Here is an 11,524-nt window from a genome sequence, read left to right as displayed (position 1 = left end):
TTATTATATTATTTATGGCATCAAGCGTGTACAGTATGAGCCAATCAGTGGCAGTAATGACAGAGCATGCACTGTTATGCAAAAACTGCGATAGAGTGAAGCCGCGGAAGTTGAAGTGGGAAGTGGCGAGGGTTCACTCTATTCATTTATAAATCATCTGAGTGTGCTCCCAGTTGTAGAAGTAGGGAAACCCAATCCAGTTCAAGTTCATGGATCAGATGTCCCAGTTGTAGCAGTAGAGAAACCCAATCCAGTTCAAGTTCATGGATCAGATGTTAGCTGGATGCTTCTCATGACTTGTTTAACTGTAGGGACTGAAGAACTATGAAGCAAGGAAGACAAAGCAGGCTGGAGGGTGGGTTCAAAAATCCGTTGAATCCGAGGTCAGCATTCAGTTGATGGTTCCTGGGATCAGCCAGCAATATGACTTGAGGTTGATGAGCTAGACACAGCATCGTGACCCAGCAGAAGTGACAACATTTCTCAGAGAATCTGTTCCAAAAGAAGCAGGCTCTACTTTTGCAGAGACTTTCTTCCAATTGCATCAGGTTTGTGACTTGTTCAAGGATGCTACACTCCGTCACAACTCCTACCTATTCATAAAGTTGATTACATTATGGCGGATCTCATTATAGGGTAAATTATGTTGTGTTAGATCACATCATGAGTGATTACTGCCAAACTTAGAATCCTAGTGCAGTAAAATTGGCATGAACTCTATTACAATGATCTTTTCCTGTAGCCACAAGTACAGTTTAACTGTTTAACCTTGGGAGGAATAGTTTACTACCATCATGGTCAATAATAGAAAGATGAGTCTAAGTATTTCCTTTTCCTTTTTATATAATACTGAAATTTATGGAACAAAGGAATTTTTTCAGGGTAGAAATATTGTCTATGAAGATAGAAAATTGTAATATATACATAAACATATACACATATATCATCCCTTTATTATATGGTTTCTGATATTTTTAATTTTTTTAACAATTCAGCATTTTAAAACTTGTTTATTTTATTAAAAATCTAGGCTTTGCTGAAAATATCAGCATATCTAATCTTTAACCCTTATACATATATAATTAAGGAGCCTTGGTGGTATAGTGGATTATATATTAGGCTACTTACTGAAATGTTAGGAGTTTGAAATCAACAGTCACTCTGTGGTTGAAAGATGAGGCTTTCTACTCCCATAAAAGTTTACAGTCTTGGTTTCAACCCAGTGCTCCAAGATGTGAATGCAACATACCAGCATGAAGCAGGGAGCCAATAGAAAAGTCTCAGGGGTCGGCCCCAATCCCAACTGCGTGGAGAGCCCCACTTCCCCGCAGAAGAATTCACTTCAGAAGACAGCACTGAAGTTACAGCTTGGGGAGAGGGACATGTCTGATCAGAGCCCACAGGAGCCAATGAAGAGGGAAGGAAAGAGAGTGGAGCACACCCTGACCCACCAAGCCCTGAGGACAGATTTTCCCGCTCAGAGTAGCCAAAGCACAAAGATGAACATAGGACAGACCCCACTCTGAGAAATGACGTCCCTCACTGACCCATACCGCTACGGGGGACAGCAGTGGACTCACAGTGCGGGAACTGCACCCGATCTGACCCGACCACACTGAGGCAAAACACTAAGGGTGTGCAACAGAGCGGCAACGGGAACAGAGCAATAAAGTCCCCAGGGAATACCAAAAATAGACTGCGGGGCCAGGGCATGGTACCCCATCAAATTCGACCAGAAAAAAACTCCTAAAGTTCAAGAAACAGAACTTGAACTATTTACAGGCTTTTCTTCTCTTTTTTGTCATTGGTTTCTTGTTGTTGTTGTTGTTGCTTTGTTTTGTGTGGATATTATTATCTCTGCAGGTCTGTGTAGACAAGATAGTCAGGATAAACAATCTGAACGAGAAAACAACATGACCAACAGTTCCAGGGCGATATAGGAGAGGGGGATCTGGGGGAAAGGAGTGGGTGTTAACAAACCCAGGGACAAGGAAACAAGTGATCCAAAATCAATGGTGAGGAGAAGCTGTAGGAGGCCTGGTAGGCAATGTAAGCGAGAGGAATTACTGAAACCCAAATGAAGGCTGAGCATGATAGTGGGACAAGAGGAAAGTCAAAGGAAATAAAGAAAAGAACTAGGAGGCAAAGATTATTTATAGATGTCTAAAGACAGGCATGTACATATGTAAATATATTTATATATGATGATGGGGAAATAGATCTATGTGCACATATTTAGAGGTTTAGTATTAAGGTAGCAGATGGACTTTGGGCCTCTACTCAAGTACTCCCTCAATGCAAGAACACTTTGTTCTATTAAACTGGCATTCCATGATGCTCACCTTCCTGACATTATCTCTAAAGAGAAAATGGGTACATAGCAAATGTGGTGAATAAAGCTGAAGAAAAGAGATAGCATCTGGGGTCTTAAAGGCTTGAAGACAAACAAGCGGTCATCTAGCTGAGAAGCAACAAAGCCCACATGGAAGAAGCACACCATCCTGTGTGATCATGAGGCGTCAATAGGATCAGGTACCAGGCATCATCTGAATAAAAAAATCAAATCATTGTGAATGAGGGGGGTTCATACAAGGGCTCAAGTGGAAAGAAAATGTTTGAGAATGATGATAGCAACAAATGTACAAATGTGCTTGACTCAATGAATGTATGTATGGATTGTGATAAGAGTTGTACAAGCCTCCAAATAAAATGATTAAAGAAAAAAACAAAAAAAAGATTTATAGTCTTGGAAACCCACAGGAGAGTTCTTCTCTGACCTCTCAAGTAGCTATGAATCAAAATGTCCTAGCTAGCAGTGAGAGTTTTATTTACTTGTTTTTAAATAGAATGAACACTTAGAAGAATCTTAAAATCCACATTTCTTCACCTTGCATTTTTATCTCATCTATTTATTCACCTTTATATTAACACGATGCTTCTGAAACCACTTGGGGTTGATATGTCCAAATTGGAATATGGCACACATAAAATATTGTTAGTATATATGGAAGAAGACAAAAGGAAAACATTGAAGAATGATGCTTTTATGTCAACTAGACACTCATGCTTAGGGGTGGAGCCAAATCTGTCAATAGCGTGGTAGCTTGATGACACCGTGGGTGTGTGCCTTTTCATATGACAGTGAGGAACTCTGGGGACTGCTTTTCTCTCTTCCTGGCACTTCATCTTCCTCCCTGCTGGGCCTTCACTGAGACTCTCAGTCTACCTCCAGGGGTGGCCCCATGTGGGCCAACTGACTGATAGATGTTGGCATCCTGCATTGCTTCCACCAACCTTTGGATTCACATGGCCCTGTAACCACTGGCCTGTGATTTTTCTGCTTCCTGCTTCACCATTCTGTGTCAGCAACATGTGGCTATGTGAATCTGAAAAGGAACTTACAGCCTAGCATCAGACTTATAGAGTTGAGTTAGACCAGCCTAGGATGCCTCCTTGATATGTGCACTTCTTGACATAAAGATCTTTCTTATACATGTATGAGTACCAGTAGATCTGTTTCTCTAGAAAATCTGACCTATCACAGATGACTGAAGGAATGTTTACAAAACTAGATGAATTCCCAGGATTTTATATCACTAGTAGTTCCCAACTTCCAGTTGGTCTTTATTCTATCATCTATTTAAATATACTGATGATTCTTAAGTACCTTACTCTTCTCCACATTACTGTTTTTCTAAAGTCTAAAGTCTAAATCCCATGTGCAATGAATTCATCAGCATAGAGCAGGCAATATGTCAGTGTTTAAAAAGTACAATCTGGAATGTTTTATGAAAAGCATTTTATATTCAAGATACTAATTTAGAAGAGTATTAGAATCATAGTTTGCAGCTGGCATGTTATAGCTAAGGTAGCTTTGAAGATGGTGGTATAATTAAACATAATCCTACTCTTTAAGACATAATTTTAAATTAAAAGGAAAAAACCTTGCATGCTGGCTGTTGAGAACTCCTTAAAGTTTGGTGAAATGATATATCAGATAGTACGTCTGATAGGGAAAATACCACCATAATTAAATTTGATCACAAGAGATTTGTATTAGACCAAGACAATCATGTTAATGAGACATCTGCCATTTGCAACAGACACAACTGAGTGGCAGGATCTACTGAGTTAAATGTAGAGAGAGGCATATTGCATGATTACTAAAGCATATTTAGTTGAAAAAAAAGAATGTTTCTTCAATAATATTTCATTGCCACAGATGGAATAACAGAACTGGGAAAGGGATCATGATTGTGATATGCATTATAGGTTTTTAAAGTTTACAGAACTGACTGCAGGCTTTTATTTTCTGGACTATGTGGTGGCTGCGGTCAACCCTCGATCATAAGTCCTTAGTCATACTCACAAGATCGCTTCAAGACACTATCAAGACCCCAATCTTTAACTTCAGAAAAAGAACCAGTGAGAGTAAAATTAAGAGACTAAATATTGTCAAGGTCCAAAATGTTTAATTGATTGTCTTTCCTTTATTACTGAAATTTAGTAATCTACAAATTTAGTAATTTAGTAATCTACAAAATAGATGAATTCCCAGGATTCATGATTACAATACCATTTTTAAAAATTCTGCTAAAAGTTTTCCTAAAATTCCTGATGTCCTCCCTCACTTTAACTATGAAGAAGAGACTTAGAGGAAAGTAACCCAAGTTAGTGTAAAACTTCAGGAACATCCACCTTTCAAATGAGACACTGACGTTTATTTTTTGGTCAAACCCATAAATAATATAATTAACTTTTTTCAAAAGAAAAATAATCCAACTGCTGAGATATTGTCATAGCTACAACTCTAGTTACTCATGGAAACAGTAAATAGGATGTCATATCATATGACTGCCTGAATATTTCAAATAAGAAAAAATTTCAGCATGAAATCCTCCTACCCCAATATGTTCAAATATTTTAATATCTTATATTATACAGAGAAAATAATAAAATAAGTTGTATACTATTTTAGGTTTATTAAAAACTAGCTGGATAATGAAAGAACAATATTAAAATACAAATATTATTATTTAAAATGTATATGTATATAACTTTTCACACACTGAATTTATTAGCTTGTTTTGACATTGAGTGGATACAGCCTTAGGCTGTTTTCTCATTTTTTCTTATAAACAGACAATACTGCAGTAGATGAATATAGTTGGTGTTTCAGTTTTTATGTACAAAGATAAATTACTTTACATACTTGGCTGCTTTTCCTCTCCTCCCTAACACATACACCTCTACTATCCACTCCATGATAATTTTATTATACACTGAGAAATTAAAATGTAATTGAGAGCTGGGTCCTCATATGATATACCAGCAGCAACCTTCATGAAAATTTTATTTGTTAAAGAAGGATGACTTATTTAGATATTTTGTAATCTGTGACAAAGATGTTTTGAATCTATAGTCTCTAATATCACTCCATCTTTCAGCAATTCCTAAACATACTACAATAGGCTGTAAAATATAAGGAGATATTTAATTTAACAAATCTATTACATTTTCTTAATTTTAGTGTTCAGAATTTTTATTAAATTCCATATTTATAATCACTTAGTTCTCTAATCTAACCCCTTACTGATACCCACAGCTTTGACCAATAATTAGATACTTTTATATATAACCAAGTTAAAATTTAGAAGCTCTATTGTCACCTTAAACTCACAACATGCAAACATTTACCACTACAACAGCATCCCCCAATGGCATTTGCTTTCCCACTAGCCCAATTCTGTCAACGAGGGTTTTCCTGATGATTTTTTATTTTTCTTGTGTAGAAAACTGGGAATCATAATAAAAATATTTTTCTTTCATTTTCATCTCTTTTTTTCCCTCTGTGTTACTAAGTCCTAGTAATTCTTTCTTTAAAATAAACATGTTTTATCTTACTCCATGTCTATTACAGCTTCCAGGAACAGTCTATGCTACCCTCTGCCTTTTGCAGAAACCTAAAGATTATAACCTTTTTAATACTTTAATCACTCATGTAGCAATTTTCAAAAGAAGAAATAAGTCTTACTTTCGGTTGCATTTTACTGCCTGAAATTCTGTGAATATGTTCTAAATTTGAAAGTCCCACATATATATCAAATGCAACTCAAACTCACTGCCATTTGAGTCAGTGCTGACTCATAGTAACTGTTTATGGGAGTAGAAAGCCCAGTTTTCTGAAGCTGCTGGAGGTTTTGAACTTCCAATCATGCAGATCACAGCCCAATGTGTAACCACTACACCAAATATATATATGTACAGGTAATCACTCAGCTTCATTCTGAAAGTAGCACACTCAAAACATGATTACAAATATATTACTCAGGACACACGAGATAGATGTTAAGGCAAGTGTTACTGAATTAAAATAAAACAAAGCAAACAGAAAATAACTTTCAATAATAAAACACATGTCTTCATTTAAATTAAGTAATCTCCAACAATCTTTTCATACATGCTTATTTAAAGTTTGTGATTATTTTCAATGAAAGCTCTTCTTTTAAGGGGGAACCAATCACAATGATCTACACGTAACCTCCTCCCAGGAGGACAGAAAACAGAAAAAATGGCTGAAGGGAGACATTGGTCAGTGTAAGACATGAAAAAATAATAATGATTTATAAATTATCAAGGGTTCATGGGGGAGGAGGGACAAAATGAGGAGCTGATACCAAGGACTCAAGTAGAAAGAAAATGCTTTCAAAATGATGATGGCAACATATGTACAAATGTGCTTGACAGAATGTATGTATATATGGATTGTGATCAGAGCAGTATGAGCCTTCAATAAGATGATTTAAAAAACAAGCAAGCAAGCAAACAAACAACTACAACAAAAAAAGAAAGCTCTTCTTTTATTGTTTTTAACTGTATACTTAGATTATTGGCATAACTAAAATCAAGTAACATATTGGATTTCCATCTCTGGAAGTTTACATTGTGTATAAGGTCATATTTTATAATAAACAGCCCTCTTCTGGACATCACTTTATTTTTATCTCTTGCAATCAATTTACTCACACTCAAAACTCAAACCTACTTCTGTCTGGTCCATTCTGACTCACAGTGACCTTTGTAGGATTTCTAATGGAATCTCTATGGGAGCCCAAAGACTCATCTGGCTTCGTGCAGAGTGGCTAATGTGTTTAAACTGCTGATTTTGTGGTTCACAGCCCAAAGCCTAACCCACTGTGCCACCGGGGCACTTTGACAGTCAAATGGCCCTTTTCATTTCAACCTGTCTTTTAATGACGCATATTTATGCCACTGCTACATACTTACACCTGTACGAACTATTAAATCAATTGTAAAGGGACATGATTGCTTAAAATATTACTATCCAACCCAAATAATTATTGGTTAATAGTGCAACATTTGCATACTTGCACTCCAACCAATATATTTTCCATTTTCTAAGCAGCAGCAGGAGAAATATTTTCTAAACTCTTAGTTAAATCGTGTTACTCTTTTACTTGAAACCATCGATTATCACCCCACTTCACTCAACATCAAGTTGAAAGTCTAATCCACCTAAATTCCATGGAATGATTAAGTCATCCTTCACTTTTTTTATTGCAGCTCGCACGTACTCACGCTGCCTCAGCCGCAGTGATCACACATCTACATTCGAGGGCGTTCCTTCTGTACAGCCTCAGAAGGGTGTCATGCTTTATTTAATCACCATTGTAACCATCTTTTTATTGTTACAGATGCTTCACAATGGGCTTTAAATGTTTATTTCACGTAACATATAGCCAATCTTTTGCCCACTTTGCTATTGCCAGATTTTCCCATCTTCAGGTCTTTGTATCAGGTATTCCGATTTCCTGGAAATCCCATTTTCTGGAAAATCCCATTTCCAGAAAATTGTATGATTAACTCTCTATTTTCTTTATAAGTTTTTTCTCAAATGAAAGGTCTCATCTGCATACCATTAAGTTGACAACTCTTATTCCACCAGCAGCCACCTAGATTTTCAGATACTTTATAACTGTTCTTTTTCCTGTGATTTTTATTGCCTTTGGAGTTACTTACTGAATTTATAGATAGCCCCCAATTTCTGACGCAACCATTCTTTGGTTTGTACTTCTTTTCAATAGTAGTGTGTACTAAATACAATCGTGTCACATGTAATTTGCCTATGCCATCATATCTGTGAGTTGATATGTAATATTTCCAAACCTCAGAGGGAAATAAATGTCAGCGTTATAAATATACTGATCATAAAGTGCAGTAATAGTAATAATAGAATGTATCAAGTATGAATTTAGAAAAACTGGAAGTCACCAAAAATGAAATGGAACACATAAAGATCAATATCCTAGACAGTGAGCTGAAGTGAATCATTATCAATACTTTCAATAGTCTTTTTCTGCACTGCAATTCAAATATATTAATTCTTCTTCAGTCCAACTTTTACATGTATATGAGGCAATTGAAAATATCATAGCTTGGGTCAGTCACTAGTCCTCACAGTAACATCCTTGCTTCTCAACATTCCAAAGTGGCCCAATGCATCAGATTTACCCCATGAAGCACATCCTACGCTGAGAGTGTCAAAACTCAAGAGGAAGGCCATTTCAATCATTGTCCAAAAGAATATTTCAAGATGTGTTTTTAAGTGCATTGTTTGATAGAATAATAGTTTTACTCTTACAAAGAAGAATAGTAATAATTAGGTCTTGTGTCAACTTGGCTGCACCAGGATTCTCAATAGTTTGGCACCTCCCAACTGATGTGGTCAAACATCATTGAAACAAACTCGTGATGGATCTGCTGTGAGCAGGCAAGCAGTTGTAAGAGGCTTATGGAGGAGTGGAGTTTCATTATTCATATCACAGCCTTGCTGCAATGGAAGTTTCTTCATGAGTGTGACTGACTCCTATTTAACCAAACTCTTCAGAAAGGCTTGCCCAATCTTGCAATTGTTTTATTAATCTCCAGTTCTTTGGACTTAAGTCAACCACCTGCCACGTTGTCAGGCAACAATGGGCCCTATCAATGGCCTGCCACATTTCCTGCCAGCCTTGCATTCATTCACCTCTGCAGTCAAAAGGCTGGCTTGCTGACCATGGATTCATACACCTCTCCCTCCACCAACCTTTGATCTCCCTGCTTCCCGGCTCACCAGCCCTGCCAGCTATGTGAGTCAAGAACAGTCTCAGCCTTAATTTCTAATCACTCTTGGAAGCAGCAGTCAATAAATGAATGATTGTACTGGGAAAATTTACTGCATAAAACCTCTGTAAAATTCTAAAGAGCCAAGAAAAGTGGGTGAAAGGAGATGTCGGACAGTGTAAGCTATGACAAAATAATAATTTATAAATTATCAAGGGTTCATGAAGGAGGGAGGAGCAAGGAGGGAGGGGATAAAAATGGGGGGCTGAAGTGGGGAGCAAATGTTTTGAGAAGGATGAGGGCAACGAATGTACAAATGTGCTTTACACAATTGATGTATGTATGGATTGTGATAAGAGTTATATGAGCCCCCAATAAAATGATTTAAAAAAAAAGAGCCAAGATTTTAATTTAAAGGCTAAAGTGTGCCTGGCCTAAGCCATATATTTCCCATGGCCTCATATGCATGCAAGCTGGGCAATGAATAAGGAATACTGAAGCTAAACTGATGCATTTGAATGATGGTGTGGGCAAAGAATTTTGAAAATACCATGGCCTTCCAGATGACAAAATCTTTGTTGGAAGAAGATCAGCCAGAAAGCTCCTGAGAAGTGAGAATGGTCTGACTTTGACTCACCTATTCTGAACATGTTATCAGAGGATAGCATTCCAGAGAAAAGGACAGTATGAGTGATAGAGTAGAAAGCTACGAATAAAAACACAAGACTCTCAAGAAAACTAACTGACTCCGTGGCTGCAACAGTGGGCTCAAATATAACCATTGTGAGGGTAGTGCAGTATTAGGCAGTTTTGATTCTATTGTATACAGGTTTGTTATGTGTCAACATTAACTCAATGAGACCTACCAGTAGCAGCGAAATTGTGAAAAATACATCTTTTCAAGAGTTCTTAACTTCCTTGCTCATGATGTGAGCAGCAGTATAATATAAAGTTTACAATAGATATAAATTACCTGTTTTATATTTTGTTCTATCGTTTTAGCTGTGGGATATTGAAAATATGCTTACCTAATATGTCTTAGTTTTCTCACAAAATATAAGACAAGGATAATAGTGCTTACTCATAGAGTTTTGTGAAGACTAGATGAATTCATCAAAATAGAACTCTTCTAAAAGATATATAACAAATACATATTAAACAGACATGTACTAAACATTTTGAATATGCTCTCCAACATTATATGTAATATGGGTACAACATTGTGTGCTTTCTGAGCTTGTTGAATGCCTGTGAGACTAAAGATCACACCAAAGTAATGTCAAGTTGAAAATTATAATTATTCAGCTGAATTACTATATTATAATAAAAGTCTTAAGGAAAATATTTGTGAGTATAAAAGTAAGTCTTTGTTATATTTTAGTTCCATTTCCTAGACCTATCATAGTTATCTCTAAGATGATGTTGCTGTCTGCTGCTTTTAGGTCATTCCTAACTCTTCGCAATCCTATGTACAAAGGACAAAATGCCACGTGGCCCTGCACCAGCTCACAAGTCTTAGGTTTGAGTTTCAGCTACTTTCTCAGTGCACCTCATGAGGGCTTTCCTCTTTTTGCTGCCCGTCTAGGCTCCCAAGAATGTTGTCTTTTTCCAGGGACTGGCCTTTGCTGATAACATGGCCAAAGTACATGAGAAGTCTTGTCATCCTTGCATCTACGACACATTCTAAGCATACTTTCAAAATAGATCTGTTTGCTCTTCTGGTAATCAAAATATTCTTTCAAAGTTTTTGCCAGCACCATAATTCAAATGGGTTGGTTCTTCTTTAGTCTTTTTAATGCAATGTCCGAGTTTCACATGCACAGCAGGCAATTGAAAACACCATGGCTTGTGGCAGGTTCATCTTAGTCCTCAAAGTGACATTCTTGCTCTTAGTTTAAGCAGTTTAAAGTTTATCAGTGCAAGGTCATTTGATCTCTTGACTGCTGTTTCCTTGAGCATTAATTGTGGATCCAAGCAGGATAAATTTCTTGACAACATCAATCGTTTCTTCAGTGATAATGATGTTAACTCTGGTCTACCTGTGAGGATTTTGTTTTTCTTTTAATATGATAGATGCACCACATGAAAGTCCTCTCTTGACATTAAAAGTATAAAAATTATTATGACAAAATAGTGGAGGTGCTCTAATAAACAAGGGTGAAGCTGCTTGGGGGAGATTAATTATACCTAACCAATAACCTCAAGTTTATTGAACAATGACATTTCCTAGATTAAATGAACCTAGCAAATAGAAGGTGCAGATGAATAATTAAAGCCATTGTATTTTAAATTATTTTTATGCAATGATTTTCATTAATACAGACAATTTAATTTCAAAAGGATTAGACTTTGCTATTTAATTTTTCACTATGCAATCCTAGTATATATCATCAAGCTTCTC

The sequence above is a fragment of the Echinops telfairi genome, unplaced genomic scaffold (assembly GCF_000313985.2).
Source record: "Echinops telfairi isolate 266 unplaced genomic scaffold, ASM31398v2 ScPeMD7_2;HRSCAF=8, whole genome shotgun sequence".
Classification (NCBI taxonomy): Eukaryota; Metazoa; Chordata; class Mammalia; order Afrosoricida; family Tenrecidae; genus Echinops; species Echinops telfairi.
The sequence above is the reverse complement of the archived record's forward strand: the minus strand, read 5'-3'. Positions refer to the sequence as shown.